Source organism: Strix uralensis, chromosome 2 (genome assembly GCF_047716275.1).
Source record: "Strix uralensis isolate ZFMK-TIS-50842 chromosome 2, bStrUra1, whole genome shotgun sequence".
Taxonomy (NCBI): Eukaryota; Metazoa; Chordata; class Aves; order Strigiformes; family Strigidae; genus Strix; species Strix uralensis.
The window spans coordinates 2404115-2431772 of NC_133973.1; the positions used below are offsets into that span (position 1 = coordinate 2404115).

The window sequence follows — 27658 nt, forward strand, 5'->3', positions numbered from 1 at the left end:
CCACCACTGAAAAGAAAAAGTTGTATTTTGTTTCCCTGAATTTTTTTTTCCACTGAAAAGGGAGGTTTCATGGGTAATCTAGAGTAATATTCAGCTGTGAATCCAATTTATGCAGTGGGACAGGATTAAAAAAGGAACAGAAGGTCTGGATTCTGAACCTGCTCTAGCAGTTTTGATTTGAATACAACCCAAGTCTTGAAATGGCTTGTTTTCCACTTCTGGTTTGGAGCTGGTTGAAATATTGCCACAGTAGCACTTCCTGTAAAATTTTTGTCCAAGATTCTCATTATTTGGAACTAAACTCTAAAGATTTTGGCACCACGAAATCAAAACAAAACTCTGTTCCTGACTCAACTGGCCCAGGAGCCAACCCAAGCTTAATCTGGTTCTGGGTCCAAATCCAGCTTCAGCCCATTTCCATTGTTATATAGATTATGCCATAATACCAACCTCTAGCCTCAGGATTTATGATGCCTCCTCGCAGGATGCATATTTGTGTGTAAATACATAAATCACATCAGATAAACAAAGAAGACATGCCAGAAAACAGGAGGGGAGGGAAAAGGAGAGATACCTACCAAGCAGTTTGTCTCTAAAGTGTTGCCAGTTGTGAAAGGACTTGACGTGCTAATATCCGCTCATTCAGACTCTTACAGACATGCTAAGAGCGTGACGGCTGGCAGGCAGTGCATTTAAGTGCTGTTACTGAGGCCCCCAAATATTGACAGAGTGCCAGACTCTGAGAAACTATTGATGTATACAGCCGGCCGCTGCTCCAGACACCTCTCAGACAGAGTCTTTAAATGTCACAGATTAATGAATTTTCATGAAACGGAGAATGAGAGGAAGAATTAAAAAAAAAAAAAAAAATATCCCACAGCACCAACATGAAAGCATCTTTTATCCCTACACAACATTCTGCCCTCAAGCCTCAAGTTCCCTAATAGATTATAACAGATCATAAGTCAGCAGGAGATATGGGGTGGAGGAGGTTAGACCCTCTAGATCATGCAGAGCATCCTCGAGCAAAGCCAATATGTGAGATGTTCATTTTTACAGAAAACAATGAGGGTCAAGGGCCACTCAGATCTCAGTTTCATTTTAACCAAACCCACGAGTTAACAAAGCTTAAGGGGTAGAACTGGTTAAATGGTTTTTATCTGAGGTACAAACGGGGCCAAACTGCAAAGTTCAGCTGTTGACTTTGAACGACCCTAGCTTTAGACCCATTCAGACAGACAGCTGTACTTGGACTCTCTCTTAGTATTTGATGCTGTGCTTGATCTTATCCAAGAAATTGCCAAAGTTATGATATAACATTTTTATGCCATCAGATAAACCAAGTATGCTGATTATTTCTCTTTTTTCATTTATATCAGTGAACTCAAATATGTATGAAAGAACTTCAAATATCATTAAAATGTAATAATGCAAAATGCAGTTGGAGCGTAAATGACAAATCTATGCATAAGACATCACTTAAAGAGGAAGGAAGTGAAGGGATGATGTAGATGATGTATGCAGAGGTAAAAATGGGCCATTTATACCCAACTGTGTTAAAAATAAGGCTTCAGCGAGCCCCTCTGCACACAGCCACTTGGAAATGGGGCTCCACGAGCCTTTCCCTTGTTCCCAGAGGCACAGGCACTGATTCCTGCAAGGCTCAACTACCCCCGCTGCCCCCAGGTTGTCCCGCAGGATTTCTCTTCAATGCAATGACACCGAGTGGGGTGAGCACCAACACGCCCAGCTCCTGGCCGGCTGCCTCTTTTCCCCACAAAAGCACAGCTGTTTGACAACGCTGACAGAGAAAGGGAAGCTGCCACCACCACGACGGCCAGGCCTGTCACAGGAAAATCCAGAGAAGCTGAGAGCATCCTGACAAGCAAAGGGAGTGCTGTATGAAAAGCCAAGCAACTAGAACCTGTTGGTGGCACAGCAAGACCCTGTGGTTCTTCACTTACATTTTCATTGCAGAAAAGTCAACATTCTTCACTGTTCCCCTAAGTTCTCTCTGTCTCTGGCCACATGAGGCTTTGCTGACCACAGCAGCTATAAGATCTCACTTTAAGTATTTTTTTTCAAAAGACAAAGCTACCTTTCTGACTGTGAAGCCAAGTGGAAACAAGTGCAAGGACTCTGATGGTAACCTCTAGCTCCTGATGACATAGAGGTCTTTGGCTTTTGAAAGCCAACACACTTCTGTAGGTTGGCACATGTGGTAATCAACTGTATCATGGACTACGACAGTCAGCCATTTGTGTTATCCACTCTTGTCACCACCCAAAGCATGTCTTCCCTACCACCACACATCCCACGACCACCAGAGTGGCAGCAGGGTCTCCCAACACCATTAACCGTTACCCGTAGCTCTACAAATGATCTGGATGAAGTCGCAAGGAGCCATCCTCTGCCAACAGCCAGAGAGGAGACAGAGCACACGTGCGTGTAAGAGTGGATGACACAAATGACTGATTAAGTACATGAGAAGGCAAAATGTCAAAGCCTTTCTATTCTGAGAACAATCTCTATACAAACAAAGAAAAAAAAAATCAATATAGATTTTCACACAGGGAACTATTTTACACATCATTGCAAACTTACTTTAAAACACTCAGTACCTTTTCTTCAGGACTTTTAAAGAGGCTGTCTAACATTACTGCCCTTTCTAGCCTGTTCTTTCTCCTCACGTGCCCCTTTTCCTCTCTCCTTTCTTCTCTCTCTGTTTTTAAAAAATCGTAATTGAGGAGCTATCAGAAAACACGATCCCAGCGATTCTTTCAGTCCAGTAGCACATGGCCAGCAAAGGCCAGCACTGCTTGTACTGAAGGAAGATGTAAAAAACCTCAGCATTCCCCTTCTACAGAACCCTTCTCTTATACCTCAGTAGAGATCAGCTTCAGTCTAGAGGCTGAAGCGGAGCAGCGGGTGGGTTGATCCCTGAAGCACACAGAGAAGCCCGTATGCCCCAGCTGTGAAATTGCCCCTCACAAGGGCAGATTTTCTGGACTCTCTGCAGTTCTGATATGACGATGCCCCTTTGGGCTACTTCATGCCCTGAGTACGTGCCAGGGCACGGCAGGCTCGTCGCAGAGCCCGACTGACACATCTCTCCCCAGCGGCGTGGTGTGTATCCCTGGGCAATGCAAACACGGTCTCCTCCATGACCGCCTCACACGGCAGCCAGTAACAAAACTTTCTTGGGAGATTTATCTCTTTTCTGGAGGAATGGAAAAAGGAAGGTGAAATTTCTAAAATGTAGCAAAACCCTAAGTGACCGTGTTGTGAAGGGAGCAAGCTGGGCAATTTTCTAACTCATTGCAAGGCTAGGACACTTTTTTTCCAATGAGCCTTTGGCATCTTAACTAAATGAAGGGACTGAGTTAGAAGACACAACAAGTCTTATGACTTGTCCAATGTTATGCAACAGCCTTCTCTCCCCGTCTTCTTTTGCAAATACTAGAATATCTAAGTCTTGCCCCTGTTCTCTTTGCATGCCAAAGTTACAACAGTTCCATAAATTCTGCACCATCTCCAAGACTGGGATAACAGAGGTGGGCAAAGATTTGGAAGAACAGAGGTATTAATGGCTTCATAAATTTTATCACAGAACAGCATAGCATAGGACACACAAAATAGCAATTGCAAGGGAATGAATAGGAATAAATGTGTTAGAGAATTGAAACTGTTAGGTCTGAAAGGGACCTGGTAAGTTCCTGAGTTCAACCTCCTTCACCTGGTTTAGGATAGTATCAAAGGCCTTTGATATCCTTCGTATCATCTAGTCTCTTTGACTGTCACTGTATACTTTCCATCAATTAATTAATTTCTTGTAGTCATTTCTGATTACTGTTGTCTACCTTCTATCTTTTTCTCTCCTCCGCATGCATGTGTGTGCATACATCACAGATCACAACCGCCTTGCACGCTCCCCTGCTTGTTAAAAGTCCCACCTCTTCTGCTGACTTACTGCACTCTTAATCAAAAGGGCAGGAGGAAGCCGCCAGGATTCATTCTTCCCCCTCTCTCCTTCTCTCTCCCTCTCTTTTTTCAAATGGCACAAATGTCAAACTTTCTAAAAGGATGTTTGGCATAGCTGAGTTCAGTCATGTAACGTACAAAGTCGGTATGATCAAAAGGTTGCAGGGCTGCCCACTGCTAAAGAAGAGGGGAAAAAAAAAGGAAACGGGGATCTCTTCTGAAGTGTGAAAGAATGCGTGAGCCAACTGTTGCCACTGGAAACACCATGTCTATTAGCAGCAGCGGTAGGTCTGAAACACGAAAACCTAGGTCCGGATTCCAGCTTCTCCAATATTCAGGGCTGCTCTGATCCGATTTTCTGCCCATGAAGAAACAGGGATAGACACAGCTACAGAACCGAAGACTTTTATTCTCTGTGCTTTGCATCATTATATGAAAAATGAGTATATCTATGTGGAAATAACAGCAGCTGTTTTTGTAGTCAAAGTTGCTGAAACTAATCAGACAGAACACAGGTTCACATATCAAAAATACATGGTCTCTCTGGTGTTTTTAGACTGCCACCTCTAACTACAGTATTTCCATTCTTATTCTACCCTCTGCTGAAAAGGAGGACAAATTATTCCTCCCTTCTACATAACTAAGATTGTTATGATTTCATGTGGCAACTGGTTTGCAATTGTAGGGCGCTTCATGATTGCTAAACTGCACACTCGTATCTTCCTCTACATTTCTGATGCAATACTTCTGGTTTTATTCCGCTGTCCTATTTGCTCCATTTTTCTGAGTCCTGAAAATGCTCGTGTCTTCTTACCTAGCTTCAACATTAGAGAACAGCCCAGCTATGCCACTGGCTCCTGCAAAATGCCTGCACCCACAGTGGCCTGAAAATTGGTGGTCAGAATACTCAGCATGAAGAATCTCTCCATGAGCTGAGATGGAGTTTCCCTGCCAGAAGATAACCCCAAAAATGCAGATGGAAAAGCTCTTCGTCAATATCCATTTAATAGAAAAATCTTAATTATAGATAGCTTTCAGTCCCAGAACAGTAGACGGGAACTTGAGATTAATTCCCCCTATGACAAAGTATGTGAACAATAATCAGAATTTGTAATCAATACCCAGAGGAGACAGCATCCAAATTGTAACAGGGATTTGGGATTCACTCCCAGAGGGCGTAATATATGATTTGGAACAGGTAGACTGGGATTAATTTTTGATTATGAAATATTTGAACAGCAATTTTCAACTTTTAATGAAGAGAGGATATGGACACCACAATTAATATAATTTCTAAGTCTCTCCATCATATTTCAAGACACAGATGACAGATCACAAACAGCTGTTCGGGTCGTACACAAGTTAATGTGGGAGTGCCACCTAAAGGAAAGTGCACTAGGATGGGACTCTGGAGAGAGGCAGACAAAGACCAGAGTTGCACTTTCCCCTTTTCTAATAAAACTAGTTATTGCAAATTCTGCATCAGAAGTAATTATTCTGTGTTTGCTGACTTTACACGGATAATTGTAAGTCAGAAAACATCGGTACGGGAGCACGGCTTTTCTCTTACACAGGGAAAAAATATAAAGGTGTTCAAAGGAGAAATAATTCTCTCTCTGAAGGAAAATTTCAAAACAGGAGTGCGCAAGGCAAAATATATAGAACCTCACCATGTCCTGAGAAAAGAATGTAAGCCAAGTTTCTAAAGTTCCTTAGAATATAATAAACCAGCCAATTATTTGCCTAGAATAAAGATAACGAGTGAGCTGTGAATCTTACCCTTTTCTGTTAGTTTCTACAAAATAATTTCCTTTATGTTTTCCTCCCAGGCCAATGACTAATTTTAATGATTACAAGCTGCATCTGTAGCCATGTAAGATGAGGCAAATTTCCTCTATCTGCATATTTTGCCATTTACGAGTTAATGTAACAAACTGATGTTTCAGGATGCAGGTTGATCATTGCAGGGGTCAGAAAACCTGGCCTCCATGTCCAGCTCAGTTGGGTAGATGCAGTATCCAGAAGGAAAACATCTTGCTCTGAAACAACTGATGGCAGTTGCGTCAGAAGCAGGACTAAAGATGAAATAAACTAAAAGCCTGTGGCAGCTCAACAAATACTTTATTCCTAATTTATCTTTTTGACCTTGTAAAATATTTTAAAGGATTCTCTGAATTTCTGAAATTGAAGATTTACCTCTTCCATTTTACAGCTGCTGTGTAAAACTTTTGGGTCTTTCACCGAAAAGAGACAAGCCAACTGGGGTTCCCTGTGGGGCCACCCCTCTCTCCTTAAGCCCTCAGACCCACATCTACGCAAGGATCATTTCCTAAGCCTCCAAAATTATATATAAGTATGCTGTCTCTGCCAGACCCTATTAATCATAAACTTCTTCTCGTTTCATTTCAGTATTAAACCCATCTTGTTCAAATCTCTAATTTTCCACACTGACAGAGGAGTTCTCTATACATCATTCAGCTCTATTTCCTAGATACGTTCAGAATTACAAAATTCATTCAAGCCCATCTGATCTCTTCTCACTAAACCTTCTGCCTTCCACTGACTGACAGAGAAGAATTAGCCTTCCTCCTGTCAAGTATACATCTTTTCCCCACAAAAGTATGCGAAAACACATCCAAATACAGCCAATGACTCAGCTTGCCCTTGTATTTGTGTCTTTGCTCTACAGAACAGTCAATTTTATGGAGCAGCAAGTCCCATTGATATAATATCAGACAGACTACTAATATTTCTAAAGTAAAAACAGCTGTAGCATTCCCTACTCGGCAGGGTACCACATGCTGAAAGCAGCAATATGGATGAAGTGGTACCATCGGCACCCCTCATTCTAGTGGAGGCAGGAAGTCTTACAATGAAGTCTTGCTATGGAGTGACACTGCTGAGCCTAATACATCACAGGTCATTTTAAATCATTAAAAAGTGAAAATTGCCAACCACAATTATCCTCAGTGATCCTATCTAATATTAAACCAGATGCAGATCGCAGGGTTGAGAAGAAAGAGCACATCAGATATTCTCTGTTCTTTCCCTGCTGCAGCAACGTCATCCATCTCATTTCTAACCCAGTGCCACAGCTTCTGTCCAGTTTTACAAAGACACTGCAGTGCTGCGACAGGAAAACAAACGATGGTACTGCTGTAGCAAACAAGAGACGGGACCAAAAGAGCACTCAAGCCTCTCCTTGGGTATTTTTGGTGAGCCAAGCATTCAGTGGAAACGATGCCTCCCCCAGAAGGCATGTGCCACAAGAAATTTGATGCTCGGCAGCTGGGAACAGCCTCTTTTCTCTCCTAGGGCCTCTGGCTCCCAAGCAGCAAGCTTCATACCCACAACATGCCTCAGGGACCTGCACATCCCTCCACTCCGACATCCACATCCAGGCTACACCAGCTCTTCTGGCAAGTTAAGTCTAAGCAGCTATGGCAGGGGACCTGGAGTCAGGCAGACTCCACCAGTGCATAGTGTTAGATTAGTCACCTCTCCAATTTCTGCCTCAGTATCCCCATGTGTGAATTAGTTTTTTGCACCTACAAGTTAAGAGGTCGGTAGCTTTAGAAGCACTGTATGTTAGATAGACAGATCGATATTTCATTTTAAAGAACACTATTCTACTATACTTTTGCTGATTTGAAAAAAAAAACCAAACCCAAACCAGACTCTGTTGCAGTATTTTTTGACTAAAAACCTGTAGAAGAAATTAAGTTACAGTCTTTTTCAACCAGAATCTGGAAGGGTGTCCCATTGTAATATTTTCAAAGAGAAGTTGTGCATGCAGTATGTATGTGCATATGGTGTTTATGAATTGTTTTTTAACTTCAGATATTTTATTCATTTTTCCACATGGTACAAGTAGAACACACATCTTTGTTGGACAGACACCAATACAGTAACATAGCTTTAGATTTCAGGCGCTCAAGACTCAGTGGGACAAAAGGCTACCCTATCTTCGTGCCAGGACATCACGTCCCGAAATTAGGATGCATGCCATCATGCAGTCAATATCTTACTGAAGATAATCAGCCCTCGATACATTCAGTTATACTAAATGAAGGAAACTGTAACCACTTCCAGTTATTCCATACAGAGATAAGGACCATGAGAACTCTGTGTCTTGGCATACAACATCCTATTTTGATTTCACTGTATTGTGGGATCTGCTGTTATCCACAGTTTGTGGACTCCATTTTTTTTCTCACTTGCAGTATGCACCCAGCCAGCATAGTAACTTCAGTCATAACAAGGTTCAGGAGTCCATAAAGCAGAGGGAGGTGGCTAAGGAAAGGCACAAAAAGACCTGGCTAGAGCTTTTTAGGACAGCAGCAGAAAGAGCAGAGATGCTGCTGATACTTGCCTCCCCAGCTCCCCCAACCAGCAACGTGGAGTTCAAAATTCACTTCTCCCATTTACGCTGTGTGCGTGTGTGTAAGCTGCTCTCACAGATTCATGGAGAATCCTGAAAGCATATTCTCTACGATAACTGCCTATCCAGACTCAGAACTGTAGTTTATTGCTCAGTCAGATGAAATGCAAGCGTGAACAGCTTACCTTCAGACCAGAAAAGTCTGCCCTGCTACTGCAGACTGCCATGTCTAATAACGATATAAACCTTGTTTATTTAATTTCAAAGCTGCTGTTTCATTTAAGCCATATCACAGTCTCAGGAATCACAGGATGGTGGCATTTAAAAAGGAGAGACAATGATTTAATTGATTTTCCAGGAAAGAAAAATAGGTCCAAAAGCAAAATAAAGTTTCCTTTATAAAGAATGGAAATACCAATAATGTAACCGAGTGCTTTTTGTAAGTCAGCATGGTGAACCGTCATCCTGTTAAATGAAATGTAAGAAGGAACAAACTGGTTCAGAGAAAATAAATAAATATTAATTCTGTTCCCACTGGTAATTTAACACCTATCTCACATCCCAAGGTCTTGGAAACACTGAGTACAAAAAATACTTTTTTCCCCGCTATCTGGAAAAAAACGAGGATAAGGGAAACAAAGATTAACATTTACATGAACTTGAGATGATTTGGTTTTCATAGCCAAATTAAAATGCCTACGCTGGCTACCTACGGGACACAAAACTAATGATTCTTGTCCACTGTCCTGCTGAAAGTCTCTTCCTGTGCCTGGCTTAAATTTGAGGTTTCTTGACAAGCTCTAATGAACGGTTAACCTCATTTTCCTGATAAAAAGCAAATGCTCCCTGACTTCACTCTTTTCTTGAAACAAGCCCATATGGATGAAATACATGAACTTCTGTCAATGCGACTGCTGCTCCGTGCATGACTTAAATGTTAAAATAAAAAAGGGGAAATTCTTTTTTGCTCAGGTGCATCAGGGTCCCACGGAGGGGAAGTTTGGCTCTGCTCTCGCAGGTGGGGCAGCGCCGAGCCCTCTCCCCGCACCCGTCGTGGGGTGTCCTGGGGCTGCAGGGAGCGATTGCAGCACGAACGGGAGATGCGCTCTAACCTCGTGCATCGCCGGTGGCCCAGAGCGTTTATCTTCATGTGTGCCAGGGTGGATATCTACAGCTTACGAGCCGGAAAGGTCAGGTATGTCAGCTATGATGGCAACAAACAGCCTCACGAGTGAGCACGGGTGCCTTCACCTTCCGCTGCTCACAGCTGGCCGACGCCTCCCGAGCCGGGAGCGGCACCCCCGGAGCACCGGCTGTCTCCAGGCACGGTCCCACCTTGGCTTGGGGCTCCCGCTCCTTCCCCTGCGTGTCAGGAAGGTGCCACCGACGGCGAGGGTGGTGGATAACGCCGGTATTTTGGAACCACTCTCTTCCGAAGTCACTGAAGAGATTTATTATTTATAGGCAGAGGGATGAAAACATGGACTACTTACATGGGGGCCCGTGGGGGGAGGGCCGGTTACTGCCAGGCAGTAATTTCAGTCTGAAGTTCCTATGACTTAAATAGCCACTTGAGCTCTGCTCTTGCAGTTTATGATGTCAATAGAACCCCTAAATGAAATTACAGCCTTCTGATACGCAGCGGGGTAGCTTTTCTTCACCGTGTAATATACGCGGCCGGGAGAAATTGCACTATACGCAGAGTTTCACTAAAGCAGAGTTTATCATAAGAATGTTCCCGCTAAAATATGATTAGGCTTCTTGTTTGCCGGATAACACATTTAATGAATCAGGGTGTGCGTGATAGCCATGTTTTGTGAACGCAGACATATACCCTGAGGTGAACTGGGCACTCCACTGCCTCAAAGCACCAGCTATTTCATTTCCACCGTAATTTGCACCTGCTTTGTTTTGCCAGCAGCACAGACCCATGCTAGCTCTGGAACTCGCCTCGGTTCCAGGAACTCGAAGCATGCACAGAGGGAAAAACAAACAAGGCAGCAACAGGGGGATCTATATGCTGTATTTAGAAGCTTTTTTTTAAGCATGCCCGAGCCTGGCTAAATCTGATCAAGTTTTTCCTTTCCAGTAGCCCTGTGAGGGCAGGAAAAAATATTTCCATTTTACAGGCGGGTAAGTGAGACATAGATAGAGGTAAAGATCACACAGCAACGGATCTGGGATACAGATTCACATCTCCTAAAGCCTATTCCATTTCCCTCCGTTCTCATTATGTTATTCATCCACTCCCTTTCCCAGCCCAGGACAGGAAGAAAAAACGTCATTTTACCGTTCATGCACCTTGCTATTTCTTTACCCTTTAGCTGACTTAATTGTTCAAATGTTCCATGTCCAACACAACTCTGCGGTTGATAATCACCAATCTGCCATTAGCGGCTGCTTTACCTCAGTAACCTGCAAATCCCTTTTACTTTTATAACTTTCCCTCTCATATGACTTAATTCAAAAACAAGTTTCACTTTCTTTTCTGATTTACAGGAAGGGAAATCAGTGCTGTTTCAACGTTGTGACCCTGGAAAACAAGCTGTTCAACTTCTGGGAAAGATAAGCTTAGAATATAAAAACAAGGAAAAAAAATTAGAATACCTTGAAACAGGCAATGTACTCAAAATGAGGCAGTTGCTTTTATGTACTTTTACTGCAAAAATTGTCTCTGGATATAGCTTAAGTTCTTGTACTTCTGAAGTGTCCCAGTACCTATGAATCCGTGTACCTTTATCACTACATCCTTTTCTGTGCTTTGTTCTTGTCTGATGCAGTTAACAGTCACAGAACAACAAGCATATCACATCAAACAAAATTGTTGTGCAGAAAACAGTGGTTTTGATTCTACTACATAAATATATATTATCTTCCACAAAAGTATAAACTGGTGGTTTGAACATGAGCAAAAGACTACCATTTTCTCTTTGCTTGTGTCGGGCAAGAGATGATACCTTTCCCACTTTATCTATGGGTAAAGGAGGGAGGTTTAATTCAGCAGTGCATGTAAAGCACTTCGAGATTACTAGTTCGAAAGGATGCTGTAACTAAAATGGCTACTGCTAGAAGCAAACAGTGTGTCTATAATGTATTATTTCCCACTTTTTAAAGCAACTATGGTAAACTATTATACAGTGGACAAAGAAGCTACTACTAATGAGACAATTTGTCATCTTACCATCCCAGAGTGTTTAAACAGATGTTTAAAATATGATTTGAAATTGCAGATTTTCACTCTAATGATTTTAGACCATAGACAAACCATTATAACCTTGGACTACAGTCAATAAGCAGCTTAAACCATGATAAGAAAGACTGCCGATTTTCTCCATGTTGCTGTACATAAACACCAGCAAAGACAAGTTCCCTTGCTACCGCAGAGACTTGCAGAATAAATATATTAATTAAATAATTTAAACAACGAGAGGTTTAGAGCAACACAGAGACTCTCAGAAAGGAGATTAAACATTGTTTTGCCTTCCTGGTGAAAGTTGCCGGAGTGACAGCCCTTGACTTCAGTATATCCAGAGAACAAGTGTTATACAGGCAGAAGTTTGAAGTTTCAGACATTTAGCACTGTGCTTTGAGAACTTTCCATTTCAGAAGTACTTATGTCTTTCAGACTTACACTGCCTGGAGGGAGAAAGTAAATCAGAGATAAGCTTCAAAGATCAGACCCAAAAGTGTGTGTGGGCGTTCAGTATAGCCCATTTAGAGAAAAGAAAAAAATCCATTATGTTTCTATCTGTGATGTGAACTGCCTGAAAGTTTGGGATGTTCTGATCTGTCAGCTGCTTTGAGTACACTGCAGAAAGGTGATGCAACAGCCAAGTCGGGATCTTAACATCAATTTAGTCAAAAGCTGGGACCATTCCGATTGGGGCTTTGATGTATGTAAAGGTTATTTCTATGTGTATGTAGGACTCTTTACTGAGGGGATCAGCCAACTTAATTGCGGGTTTTGTTAAGAGCTGGTGATTTAGTTTAGGTTCAGAGAGAGGTTTCACAGCACCAGGGAATGAAGAGAAAGAGCTAACCCTTGCTGCTCAGTGCTGAAAAAGGTCTGCGGTCAACTTACGGTTTTGTATATGAAAAAAGAGGAGTTCACAGTTCTTTATGGTTCTAACGCAAAACCAGATGAAACCCGGAGGTTTTGTCTATCTTCCACTTGAAGTTTTCAGCCTTAGTCAAACTTCAGGCTGAAACTGAAGCAGGGGGAGGGACTGAGAACGCCGCATGGATCACAAGCAACGAAAATATTTGCAAAAACTGCCAAGCAGTAAAACCACCAAATCTTGCATGACTTTACTTACTGGTTATAAGAAATAGCAAGTACTTTAATTTAGGTCGGATGTGATTTGATACCGAGCTCAGTGCTCAAGTCAATGTCAAAGCCTCTGATAACTCATGGCTGAAAGGCCATTCAGCGCCAGCCTTCACGTACTGTCCTCATGACTTACACTGGGCATGAAACACCAAGGAAAAGCTGACTGGACTTCTCTGTATGTCACAGGTGACCAGCAGCATTTGGAGAGGAGCTGTCTCCCTGGGGGTCAAGACAGACATGCTTGGTGTTACACCTGCTGAATGAATCCAACTGAAAAGCAAGACAAGGGTGAGAAGAATGTTTACTAGTTAATAACCCCCGTGAGAGACACTGGTGCCATTAAACATCTTTTTCTTTTGCCAGGGACACGTTTCAAAGAACAGGATAATACCTCAAAATACAAATATTTTGACTGCTACCCTGCGTTTCTTATGTGCCTACTTTATTAAGAGTAGAAAATGTTAGTCAAGAAATGATTCATTTCTTCAAGTCAAATAATACGGGAGATGATGAAGGATGAATGAACAGCCCACGCACTGCCCTGGCCTTCTCCGGCACTACAGCAGCAACAGATTAACAGAAGTGATACATTCAGCAGGGTAGGAGAGGACAAAAGGAGACCCTGAGCAATCTGAGCCTGGAACTAGAGATGCACACCCTACTCCTTTTTCTTTCACTGGCTTTCCCATGCAGCCGTGAGCAAATAGCTGCAGCCTTCTATGCCTCGGCTCCCCTATCCAACAGCTTTGTGTAAGTATAATAACTTCGTGTAAGTACCTTGATGTTGGCTGAGACGCCCAATTCTTTAGCATCCAAGATTTTGTATATGAAGTTCTCCAAAGTACATTTTTTCCCCCTGTTTGCCAGTTCCCCATACAGACACAGAGAGAACAGAAGGGAAGTGAGAGAGTTAATAAAAACAAAAATTTCAAAATCCAACCCTTCCCTCCCCCTCAAACGGACCAGCAGCCTATAAACCAACTAGTTCTTCCTATTCCCAGAGGTGGCTTCCACAGAAGCATTTTCTTTTACTATGCATCCACTGTAGAGTTTCTTTTCTGCTTGGCTGGGCAATCAGGTATTCAGAGCATAATGTAAATGCTCAGAACACAGAGGCATGAAAACTTGCCAGACAGAAACTCCAAGCGAAGGATTAACATTTTTCCCCCCCTCCTCCCATGCTCCCTACCCCCCCCCCCCCCGCCCCGCTCCCCCCCACGCTGCGCCTGACCCCCCCTGGTGGCGGTGGGGACGCCAGGCCAGGCGCAGCCCCCCTGTCCTCATCAGCTTGGCAGCCTCTGCTCCAAGCTCCATATTTCTCTGTGCTTGTTGCCGATTTTGTTTTTCTTTTTTTTTTTAAAAAAAAAAAAAGGCCAAAAAAAAAAAAAAAGGGAAAACACAACAAAAAAACCTTTATTTCCTGCTTCGCCGCGGCGGCCCCGAGAATAGAAGCCTTGACACATCAAATTCTGGGAGCTCACCACTCACCAGGGCTGTGGTTCCTGGTCCAAGCGGTGACGAAGGAGAATCACCTCACAGTCTCTGGAGAGTGGCAGGGCTTGGCTGCGAAGCGCGCCCTGCGCCGATGGGCTTTTTGAGTTCGCTCTGTTCCAGAGCGAGTGCCGAGGCAGAGAAATTAGGGAGGGGAGAGGTGGGAAGGAAAATCACTGGAGCCTCTTACGATCAAACTTCCACTAAGCAAGAGGAAACGTCTTATAAATAAACAACAGCAAGAGAAACAAAAAAATCCATCCCGTCCTGCCAGAGGAATGTACATTATTGTCTCTCGACGGAAAACTTTACACCACACCAGAAAGCAAGAAAGCAGCCATGTCTCCTGAAGCTACCCTCCCTTATGCGGGGGGGCAGGGGGGAAGGAGGAGGAGGAGGAGGAGGAGGAGAACGCCAACTTAAAAAAAAATGATTGGGAAGTTCATGCGATTTCCCAGTAGACAAACAAAACTGTCCAAATTCAACAGATGTCACTATTCCAAGGTTTCACGCAGTGCTAAATTTCTTTAGATCTGATCATCGTTCCGCCATAAGGACACGTTCAGGGAGGAAGTTCAAGGCAAGGGGAAGGAGGAGAAGGTCACAGTATATGTATGCGTGTGCACAGATCTGGATGTATATATGTGTCTATTTATTTATGTGTAATATGAACATTTTATGATGCATATTTATAAGAATATTTTAATACATGTATTTAAAAAGCTGAGATACCTGAAGGTCACTTCTCTTGAACACCTCCCACAATTTTTGAGATTTACGGGCCGGAGTTCCAACACCTTTGTTCTCATTCCACAAGAGTGCAACTGTAGTCTACTTAAAGCTAACATGTTATCATACTGCAGCTCACAAGTGACATGGGTTTGGTGATTTCAGTACAGCCCCTAGCTTTGCAAAAAACTATTGCATGATTTGGCACAATGCACGGCAAATAGCAGTCTCTTTATGAGGAACTACAGATGGCAATTGAAAGAGTAATTCAAATAATTTATCAAGCACATTTGGAGACCTAGAATGGAGGATTGCCTGAGTCTACGAGAAACCAGTATGCTACAAGTCATTATTAGGGAGCTTATTAAACCTGCCTTGGATGTACAGCATGAGAAAATCACAGATTGCTGATGAGAACCGAGGTGCTCAGCAATGCTGTGTTGTGGGTCATGACTAGGAAAGGAGAGTACAGTAGGTGAGGACCTACTGCAGAGGAGATGTGGGGCAAAAGACTAAAGGATCATGAGATAACTGAAAGTGTCCTGCCAGTCTCAATGTGCGCTTTGTTTCTAGGGGACTCTTCCGTTTGAAACAGAACTGCAGTGCTGAATGTGTATAGTGCCCACCCCAACACTCAGCTTCCCAAATCTCAAAAAAATTGCCTAATCTGTCAAATTCCTGAGGACTACCGTATTCGCAAGACACAAATGAAAACATGTTTTTTTAACTAATTAGTTTTACATCTGTGTGTTCTTGCTGGCGAAGCAATGCTGTCATAGACTCTTGTTAGCAACAATCAGTCTATGATGCAGGTGGATAAGGCAGAGACAAGCTCGAGATTGAAGTGTGGTTGAAAATAAAAGCCGAGAGCCTTTAATGCAAAATTTATAGTAAATCACAGCTTCTTCAGGCTCAGATCTTTTGGGGAAGCTATTGTTAAAGCATTTCAACATCTACAATACCAAGGTGATCTTAATAAAATAAAAGCAGGGAGCATTTTCAAGAGACTTCTTACAGACGGAGCAGTAGAAGTGACATCACTGATACAGCACCAAGGGAGCTGCGGGAAGGACAAAAGTCTCATCAATTCTGCCAGACTAACCAGCAAATTGTAAATCTGACCATCTAGGTCATACACATTGATACCAAAGAGGTCCTAAGCCTGAAAGGACTTTGGGCAACAGAGAGAAGCTGTTGGCTGAACTGACCTCACGAAAGAACTGCTTTGCTCATTTACGGATCAGCTCATCATTCACCTCTCGCTACCTGTATGTTTACTAGCATTGCCAGAAATACTTAAGAAAATTGAGACAAATTTGAGCTCTTTCAAGTGAAACCTTCTTACTGAGAGATGTCCAGAGCGCCAGGTCCTCAGAGAGCAGAGTGGCGCGCAAAGGATAAGGGAACAGAATTTGAAAAAAACAATTCCCATCCAGGCCGAGGAAAACCTTCAAGATTTCTAAGCAGGCAACACAATTAGCAGGCTGATCAACTGCCCTTAGGTTCCCAATACCTTGGCTGCCTTTAGGGGATTGACGTAGATGGAAGCGAGGGCAGTATATGGCCCTCTGTGTTTAATAAGTCATTTGCTAAACAGTCCAGAGATCAATAGCAGACATTAAATTAAGCACTCTGGCATTCTTATTATTTAGTATCATTAAGCATTAGGGATGGCTGTACTATAAAAACAGGGAGCAGAGAAACAAATGAAATCTTCTATTTAAAAAAAACCAAACTACAAAGTTTCTGAAAATTAGACTAAACAAAAAAATACATGCAGCAAGCAGATCACGCAATTGTGATCAAAATCTCAGCAAATTCCAACTGCTTGCCTGTCAGCGCAGACTATTTCCATTACAGATTTCAGGAGACTGAATTGTGCCATTTTTGTTTCACTACCATTAACAGTGGCCGCAGCCTCAGAACTGCAAAATAATAAGAACCAGGAGGACAATCATTTTCCTCCGATTTTTTATTTTGACATTTCCCATTTGTGCCCTTTTTCAAAGTTTTAATTTGGTAAAAGCACTTTTCAGCCTGTCTTTTAACAGGTCACTAATAACTTGGGATGCAAGATCTCATATTTCATTTTTTGCTGCTGCCACCACTAAATATTTCATTTACCTTGAGTACAGCAGACCACTCTGGAAGGTTTTTGATTGTTTTTTTTTCCTCTTTCTTTCTTTCTGCAATACTGTTTACAGACTAGTTTTTGTGATTCATTATTTGCATTAGGCTAGTTTGATCCTACCTGTTAAAGTAGAAGCAACAGACTGCCTACAGAAATATTTTAATTGTTTACATAGCCTGGTGAGGCAACTGTGCTGATGTTCCTTCTTCTTGGGACCTATATTCAAATAACCGGGAGTCCCAGAGGTGGTACCTAATTAAGACACGTTTTCTCTATATAATATTTTGTAATATTTGTAATAGTGTTACACACACAAATATAAATGTATATACATCTGTACACACACACACACATATATATAAATAAAATCATCAGAGTTTTGTTTCTACTTCCTGACTTGGCTGTTAGCCCTTGAACTAGAAGACTGAACGCATTTGGCCAGAATTCTACGTACGCACACACACAAAATACAGAGCTAAATGGAATCCTTTTAAAAACAACAGTGCAACCTAAGGAGTTCTCTGTCTGCCTTGTATCAGCCTAGAGAGGACAAGCTTCAAAAAGGGTGATGCTCTCCCCCCGTCTCAGCAAAGAAAGGGGGAAGAAACCAGCAGAGGCAGGGGAGCGCTTGGAGACCCTGACTTTTCTCTCCTCCCCGCCGTTCATCCCTCCGCACAGCTAAGGCTCTGCGCTTAGAGAAAGGCCACGCTGTGACCAGACCTCGGGAGCAGCTGCAGATAAGCACACGGAGGTTAATTCTGCTTTTTTGCTCCATTAACCTCTGCTGCACCTTCGTGACACCCTCGAGGAGGAAAGATGGCAAGACAGCGCGGGCGGGAGAGCCAGGCACGTGCAGCAGGCCAGGCAGCACTACAAGGGGAGTCGTATCATGAGAAGGCTGCCTCTGGATCCTGGGCTTCACGGGATTTGTAGACTAGTTTTCTTTGGGCCTGTCAGTCCTGCCCTCAGCACTGAGCACTTGCAGGATCTCTGCAAGGGAAGCTCCATGGCAGTTCCCTGCAGCCTTCCCCTCTGCTGTATGTTCCTCTATATAGGAGGAGATACACGGCCTTTGGCAGTGGGTGCAAACAGATGAGATAAACAGAAAGAGATGAGATAAACCTAGTGGAAAAGTCTTCTCCAGATGTAGTGTCTCTATCTATAAATATAGATTCTTCTAGTGTCCTCCAGATGCAGACACAAAGAACACAGAGTTGAGAATTTTGTTGTTTTCTTGTTTAGTACAAAGCAATTAAAATGTAACAACCTCTCAAAATCTTCCTCTATTAAAAAAAATAGGTCACAGACACAGACGCAGTCAGTCATGGTTTGGAGTGGGCAAGCAAACAATTTTCATTTGATTGTGCCCTTGTTTTTGTAACTAGCTTTTCTGCTGTGACCCGCTATACTTACCCTGTCTGCTGCGCTAACCAGCAACATGCCTTTTTAATCTGCCTTCCTGGGGTCTGCATTTGATTACAGCATTCATGTTCTATTTAGATTCTTTTGAATCATGCCCTGTGGTGCTAGCACGAAAGGTGTTATTTATAAAATGAAATTCTGTTGTATTGCAACTTGGATTCAAAGAGGACAAGTAATATTAAATACTTACTTTATTTAATAATATCTTGGATTTATTAACTCAATTTCATTACAAGATTAGAGACGGTAACCTGGAGGGGGTTATTAACTAATAAAGAGGCTTCAGGCAACTTTGCCCCATATAAAATAAAATAAAAAAATATAAAAATACATATACACGCATTTAAATTACTTCTATTTTGAGGGCCCAAATACACACCTCTAGATCAAAAGAATGGCTTTCTTGATAAACAGCATTGCAGAGAGCCCTTGGCTGGAACGCACTAAGCTCATGGTGCCTTTAGGACAACGGGCATCCACACACAACAGCTACCCCAAGTGACCAACCCTACTGAGTTGGTTGCATCCCACATGGGACGAAGTCTACAACTCGGCTTTAACAGAACTGATGCAGGCTGCAGTTACCTCAAACCGCTGTGGGCAGCACACCAGAAACCATGAAACTCTGCCAACCTGTCTGACCCTCCTGGGCCAACCCAGCACCACAAGGTTCACATTTGTGAGCTGCTCTTACTCTCCCAGCATCGGCCCTGCACATTGCAGGGCATACCACAGGAGATGCACCTCAAGTATTTGGGGAAAACCGTAGACAACATTCTATTTCTCCCCAAAACAAGCTCTTTTCAGAAGAAGAGGGCACAGAAAATTCCTGATTTTGTAGATAGTATCATATGACTGTATTCTGATACTTAGCTCTTCATGTAATTTAGACTACATTTAAAACCAGTGCGTACTCTATTCAGCTGAATACCACACAACAAGCTGAAGCACATTTGCTAGTGTCCCAGCCTAGGGATTAGGCCCCAAGTCAGAGAATTCCCAGAAGGTTCAAAGCTCCTTAAGCGTACAAGAATACTGAGATGCAATTTTTTGGCCATTTCCTAAATAAAACTAACAAATGCTAATACACTTAAATCCCTCTTCTCTGAAACACTCTATGACAAGACGTAGCTTATGTGACTTTGAACCTGTCAGGTCCACAATAAAGCCCAAGTCTGACATGGGAAAATAGCACAGTATCAATGTCACAGATACTACAGGCTGGGAATTCCCACTTGGAGGTGCATGGCTGCTAAAAGCTTTCACCCCACATCTGTTGCACAGTTAGCTGTGAGTCACCTGCAGTCAGCTTCATTAGACCCGAGGTGTCACTCAAGTAAGACAAGCTCTTGCTAGAACAAGAGAAATCAGATTTTTTAGCGTTTGATAGATTAAAAGGAAAGTGTCACGATATGTTAAATGGATATTCAAATACTTTAGGTCTCAGTTTTCAGCTACTTACAGATTGTATGTCTTTGCTTAAAGCTGGATGGTAGGCAGAGACCAAAAATAAAGGGCAAATGATTTTTTTTTCACTCATGTGGTGTTGTTCATTGCAATGACTCAGTGAAATATAAAATCCAGTGCCTGAAGATTATGAAAAGACAGAAATACTTAATGAATTAAATCTGTCCAGAAACAGATTTGAATGCAGAGTGATCGCTCAAATTCAGGCGAGAACACCTACAGCATGGTGGTGCACAGCTATTCCCAAGAGAAACTGAGGTTAAGTAACAGAATTGTATGGAGAAGAGGTTAATTTGGGTCAGAAATGAAGGGAGATTGAGAAACAGATTTATGGTGAAACTTTCAAAGGCAGAAGCAATAACTGCACCCGCAAAAGGCATGTGCATCATTGCTACAAACAAAAACACATGCTTGGACTCTCTACAGGCAATCTGGCATCTGTCTCCCATTCCCTCCCTCCTCCTGACCCTGAGACCTCTCTCTCTGGAATTTTGCTCCATGAATATTCCATAATGCTCCGCTCAGCTCCTATTTTCATGAAAAGTCAGCATTAGCTAATAAGTGGAAGTTCACAGCATTACTGTCAATCATTGGTTGGTTTCCATGAGAATGGAGACAGATCTCAACTGAGAAAAATAGTAAGGTTCAGGCAAAAGTGATATTCAGTCTATGTATGTTATGTATACACACCACTTCGAAACTACTGAACTAACTTGTTTGGCATTTGATTTATTACCAGGCTCTCAAGGGTATCTACAAAATAAGCCAAGTTTAAACAACATTCATTTGGGTCATTTTGAAGTAAGGCAGAAACAAAATCTATCACTGGGTATGTTAGGAATACTGCAATTTATTCTCATTCTCTCTTCCCTCACTTCCTTCTATATGCTTAAAAAACCCCACCATTTAAACAAAACAAAAAAAGACTGAAGCTTTTTTCTAGCTTTTAGAATTTTTTTTTTTTTTTTACAATTTTATCCCCCCAGGTCTCAAAGTATAACAATTTCTATCCTAAAACAATTAGTGAGAGAAAATTGTAACTGATACTGTGGATTATAAAGGGAAACTATCTCTATATTATTGATGAGAATATGCTGCTCTTCCTGAACTAATGCAGGCTGTTTACAATGAACAGGCTAGGAGAGTATACTCCATGATGAAAGTGCACAGGGCATGCATGGGGTGGAGCTTTACAAAGGCACCTTTACCTTCTACTATTTTTATCCACTCATCAAAGTTTCTTGCATGTTCTCCTCTCAAACTAAACAAAGTAAACAGTGCAAGAAAATAAAAAAGCCAGCTATTTCCTTTTTTTTTTTTTTAGAGGCTATCAAAACCAGAAATGCTGTAAAATGTAGATCCATTTCTAAATTTAAATGTCTTTAAAATTTAATACAATTGGGTCAATAGCTTTGTAAAGAAGTGCTATGAAAAGAAGGTAGTTTTGTAACTAATAGAAAGAAGGATTCAGTTTTAAAATATACCCCAAATTTAAGACTACTAAGATAAAAGCTCTTGGTTTTACTTCTGATTAAATTCACGGAGAATGAGCTCGCTGGTGGTGGGAGAGAAACACCAGCAAACCCAAAACTAGTTGACAGACACAGTTAAAAAACCTAATTCTATACAATTCATAGAATCATAGAATGGTTTGGGTTGGAATAGACCTTAAATATCATCTAGTCCCAACCCCCTGCCATGGGCAGGGACACCTTCCACTAGCCCAGGTTGCCCAAAGCCCCGTCCAACCTGGCCTTGAACACTGCCAGGGAGGGGGCAGCCACAGCTTCTCTGGGCAACTTGTGCCAGGGCCTCACCACCCTCACAGGGAAGAATTTCTTCCTTACACCTAATCTAAATCTACCATCAGTTTAAAACCATTACCCCTCATCCTATCCCTACACCCCCTGATCAAGAGTCCCTCCCCTCCTTTCCTGTATCCCCCTTTAAGTCCTGGGAGGCTGCTCTAAGGTCACCCTGGAGCCTTCTCTTCTCCAGCTGAACACCCCCAACTCTCTCAGCCTGTCCTCATCAGGGAGGTGCTCCAGCCCCCTGATCATCTTCGTGGCCTGCTCTGGACTCCAACAGTTTCTTCAATACAATTGCTTCAGTGTGACTGATCTCAGGAAGAACAAACTAGTTCTGCAGGGACAGACATTCTGAACAGTGGATGGAAAAACAGGAAGAGACCTTGGTGTGAGAACATCACTGGGTGAAGCCTGCACAAGCCAGTAATCACCTGGCTTCTCAAAGACCCACCAAGACATCAGAAGGATAAATGAAATGCCATTTGTACGCATTCTTCCACCTCTCCACTTCCTCAACCAAGAATCTCTCTGAATCTATTTACCTAATGAAAAATTTATCTTCTTTTCCTCAATGAAAGTTCAAAAAGTTTCTGGGACAGACCTGTTTCTAAGGCAAACACGACTCACACTATAGCCACACAGTGGGAGAATTTTCTCCCTCTTGGGATGCTCTCTTTTTGCCCGTGTGAGGTCAGCCTTTGAAGCCCACTCATACAGCTCCACAATATATTGTAAGAGTTCTTTAATTAACCAGTCATTAATATAAAATTGATCCTTGGATTCCATACTTAGATTCAGGTGCGCGCTGTAGGAAGCCAAAGGACCTGGTTCCAACACAGTTGCAATCCTGTTTCACAGTATCCAGTGAAACCAGAATTTAAAATTTTTATCCTAGGCTGTTTTCATCCAGCACTCCATGGAAGGACCAGGGCCCATTACAGCCACATTACGGGGTAGTACAAACCAGTCTGACCCCAGGCAAAGGCTTTATCCATCCTGTATCTCAGGTGTCAGGCTGGAAGAGTCATTCTTTTTCACTTAATAGGGATGCCTTGGGAATTATCTACTTAACATCCAGATTAAAAAAAGGCTCAGAATGGCAAAGTACTGGGGGGCTGAGTGAGTAGGCTTGCTGCAGTAACACGGCTGTTGACAGCAGGCAGCAGGTAGCACAGATCTCATGAAAGATCACTGACGTCGATTTTAAGTTACGTTCATTTTTGTGCCTGTTCCGTATGCCCCTAGAGATTAAATACAGCTGAGTGCTATTATACAGTTAGCTCCAGCGAATGAAAAATATACTCTTTTAGCAGTTTTATTCCTTTATCAATTACTACTTTAAAAGACTTGTACTGTATTATTTTATATTGGCCAGTTGTAAAAATAATTTATTCCCTGAAGAGTTTTATTCCTTTAACATTTCAAATTTTTGTTCAATGTTTACCATGTGACCATTTTTGACAGACACTGAAAGGAATACTTTATTAAAGGAGCTAATACAGCTCCTTTTCTCAGGTTCATTTTGACCATGATTTAAATAAAAGACCTGGATAGGATTTCTAGCAACGCTGGAACTCTGGTAAATTTTTTCTGCTTGCACATTTTTTTGTATTAGTGCATTTTCACTATGGCAAAAAAAAAAAAAAGATCACGTCCAGATTTCTGGTAAAGCACCACACCTACCTACTGAGGACCAAACCCACCTTTTCTAGGTACATCTTTTTTTCTTAAGCTTGCTCCTACCAAGGGCTGTATAGAATAAAAAGGAGTTCCTCACAGACTAGAAACCCAGTACATGAGCCACTGGGATGAAAATCTGTCAAGTGAGCATAGAGCCACTTACACAGCTACAAGGAAAGCATGCTCCAACACTATTCAATGACTCTGACATTATCAGGTAGCTCTGTGACTTAGTTCCCTCTGTAAGTAGCTCAAACCACAATGAAAATAGCTGTTGTGATAAGGAAGATGTCCGGTTGGATTGAAAGGACAAACTGATGTTGCATTTGAGAACACAGTATCATGGATGCCAGGAACCCAGATCATGTTCAGCAGAGGCCTGTGATATCACAGAACAGGATGACATCATTATGAATGCCTCAGTTGTGGTCATACACAGTCCAGAATCAATTAAGGATGAAGCCATCTGGGATGAAGTTCATCTAAGGATGAACAGGAGAATGAGCAGGGTGTGCAACAGAGCAGAGCTGGCATATGAGCACTGCCGAAAGAGAATGAAGCTTTTGTGGAGAGTGTTGCACAGACTCGTAAAACCTTTGCTGCTCAACAGAAGATGTTGATTTCATTGCCAATTCATAATTCAGTTCAGATGATGAAGGATTTCCTGAGGTTCGCAAACCCTGTTAACGATGGGGGACCCAGCTCAGACTAACCCTGGAGCTGTTAAAATGAAAACATGCTGTATTCAAGGTTCTGTACAACTTTAGTACAAACCCTGGCGGCCCGAAAGACTCACCTGAGTTCTGCTTTAGGCTACTAAACTCAAGTAAACTTTGGGAGAAAAGGCTGGCAAAGCTCCTAGCCAGCACCTTTCATCAGCAGTTCTCAAAGCAGTTTACAAAGGGATTTCCTACTTTGAGGGTGAAACTAGTACAACGAGGAGGAATGCCTTGTTCAAGATCATTTAGCATACCAGCAGCAGAGCAGGGACAGAACTCAGATTACTTGTGGTTTAGGCCACCATGCTCCCCACCAGACACAATGCCCCAAGGAAATGGATACTGCAAATTAGCAGCAAAGTTTTGTACGACTCTAATCCGCAGCCATAGACACACCAGTCCCCCCAAACACTTCCTCCTGCTCAGTCACATAAGTTTATTCACTGGATCTGGATGAAAAGAAGTCCTTTACTAAGTGGAATGACTTGTGTCAATCTTTAGCCCTTTAAAACACTGACTAATTTTATACTTTCTGTGGTTAAATACATTTGTAAATTATTAAAACAGTCTCCTGGTACATGGAAAACATATGATTTCAACAATGTTATTCCTTCATGAAGGCCTGTTTCTTTAAAGTTTGCTTTAGTTGTATACTAAGCTTGTTTGCTGTTCAAAATGCATATTTTTATAACTATTTCTCCTCCTTTTCACAGCTATTTACTTAAGTGATATATATGTGCATGTGTGTATATATGTATTAAAAACACTTTTGTTTATTGTCTATATGGTTCTAGTCAGAAAAGAGTATAAAAACGGCACATCCCCAGGAATGCATCCCTCTCACAGCTGGTGCACTGCAAGTTTGCAGAGAGCCAGTGCTGCTCGCTGTGCCATTTTAATTTCTTACACATTTGGTTAATACAGTAGAAAACAGGGAACAAGACAGCCTGCCCAGTCTGAGATCTACGTATACATTCAGAAAGAATCCCTATATTTTATTGCGCCAACAGCCTACTACTGAAGAATACCCATTTTTCCCCACCACTCCCAAAATATTAAGCTATAGCTGCTCTCAGGTTTAACTGTTTTTCCTGGGACTATTTTCTGTGTCAGACTGTAATCACCATTTTTGGCTAGCTCTACAGCCACCCTGCATTTGCCTTCCCTCTCTGAATTGATCCCAGCAAGCCTGCATTGCTCCAATCTCAAGTCAGTTTGTGAACTTGAAGGAAGTTGTGTCCATCTTGGGTATCTTGCTTGGCAATGCAGACTGCTGTTGAGTAAGCAGTTAATCTTAACCTTGCTTAGCACTTGATGGTTGAAAGAGAGGAGTACAGCAGACAAGACCAGGCTAGTGTTGAGTGGGAAACAGTCATCCTTGACCAATGTTTGGAGCAGGAACTCCACAAATTCCATCAGTCTTTGGAGAAAAATGAAGCAGGAGGCAATTTTTCAGCGCCTGAGTGGGCTACAACGAGCATCACTCGTTCAGTTCTGAAGAACAATGGGTCTGGCCTAACACCAGGCCTCAATACATGAGAAGTGGACACGGAGGATATTGCTTATACCAGAGCAGAAAGGTTGCTTTAAAGAAATTGAGAACCGTGTCTCTAGGAAACACGCTAGGCCTATAATCACTACATTTGGGAAAACGGCTGAGGGAAGCGAGTAAACAGAATTAGAAGAGGCATGGTGACAAAAATGCAGGGTATAAGATGGGTACTGTATTGTATTGCTGGATGAGGAAAACCAAAAGCCAAACAAGACCATAAATTCATGTCAGGTATTAGCTGCATTGCTTAATGAACTTCTGTGACGTGCTCAAATATTATGACTGCAAAATGATAACCTATAAAATAGAATTGAGTATTTTTCTTTTCAGGCATTTTACTGTTCTTTACATTAAAAAATTTTTTTCTGGGTGAATTTATGCTACCAGGATGGAACTGACTGATGAGTATATATGCATATATATATACACTTTACCCGAAGAAATCTAAAATATTTCTCATGCAAAAGTCTGGATGCAACTACAGAGGTCAGAAGGAAACACTTGTCCATGGAATCAAATTGAATAAATTAATAGATTTATGGCTCAGTCTGCCCAAGTAGCATGGTTTTACCTCCTAAGTAATGTAAGCCATAGAATTTCACTTGGTTATGTCTGCATTCAATCCATAAGGTGAGAGACTTCTTTGAATTGTGAAAACAGAAGGAAGAAAATAGATAAGAGGGAGATTAAGGAATGACAGCTTGACCTGGCATGGGAGAATAACTGTCAGTTAAGAGGACATAATGAAGGGAGAGAAACACTTGAAGGAATAGGTATCTGTACACTGAGTGGAGGTAGCTGCAAAAGACTTAATATGTAATGCAAATACGGAGAAGACAGCACTAGGACAACAAGGGAATAAGGAACGATAGAGATAAATTCCCTTTATGCCTAAAAATTACCAAGGATGTAGTAACTAAAATACATACTTGTTAGGTGAGCACATCTGAACTATCGTGCTTGAATTTTGACCTCTTGCTCGATGGAAAATTAAGTTTCAAAAAGAGACAAAGGAAAAATTAACTTGGCCTCCAGATGGGATGGTGAAAGAAGTGCTGTTTGCTTTTATTTGTCCATGCAGTTTTTTGCCACTCCTGCTGGAACAGTGTGAAGGACAATTACTTCAAGTGTAATGAAATGAATGTTCTAATCTGAACACTTCCAAACATGAGATCCATCACGCCTCAACAAACTGTAATGCCAGAACCCTCTGCCATCACTGCTCTGTCCGGAAACTGCCCTCAAATATTTGAGACATTCCTGGAATTAACAAATAAGTGCTGATTTGGCCTAGCTGGTTGCTGCCTGGTCTTATCCCTGGCTGGCACTGCCTTACAATGGATGGCATTGTTATGCTGCAGCAATTCTTTTGCTTTTCTTCTTAAATTTCCCAGTGCCAGCAAGAGGAAGACTGATTCATTTCAACTAATGTGACTCTTGAATCAAAGATATGACTCATTTTAAGGAAGCTTTTGTTGGATGCTTAGTCTATCAAACCATGCATACTTTAGATTATTTGGCTTCTATAGATGATATGATCAGGCAGACACAACCGTTTTGGTTGAACTCAGATACACATTATTTTTGTACTGAAAAGTTGGACATGAACAGTTACGGTGCAGCCTCGTCTAAAGTCTATGACCAAGCCCTTCTGTGCTATCTGGAAAGAGCTGCATAGTACAGTATGTTTAACTTCTTAGAAAATGACAAAAAGCAAGTAAAAAGGACAAAAAATCCCTGTCAGTTCCCAAATCAGTGAAGCTGCGGTGCTCAGAATTTGCTTTATGCAATATACATAAATGTCAGGTTACAATGCAAAAACTGGAAAAGGAAAATAGAGTATTTTCTCCTGTTGTGCTTTCGTCCCATGAAGCAGCCCATAACACATCACTTAACTTGCGGCTGCTTGCTGGACTAAACAGAATAATGTATTTCAAACATCTCTTTAATGAATAAAACTAAATGTA

The 27658-nt window shown here is 41.9% G+C and overlaps 1 protein-coding gene across 13 annotated transcripts in view; it reads right to left on the bottom strand.

Annotated features, from left to right (window-relative positions):
- The window catches only part of ZBTB20 (zinc finger and BTB domain containing 20), a 492314-nt gene that overhangs the window by 174162 nt on the left and 290494 nt on the right, over nt 1-27658 (bottom strand). Inside the window, exon 1 of one of the 13 annotated variants that reach the window (XM_074852943.1) lies at nt 26621-26639. The exons of the other annotated variants lie outside the window; for them this stretch is intronic. The gene's annotated coding sequence lies outside the window, so the exon portion shown is untranslated. Of the gene's footprint in view, nt 1-26620; nt 26640-27658 lie in introns of those variants that run through there. 13 annotated transcript variants of the gene reach the window in all.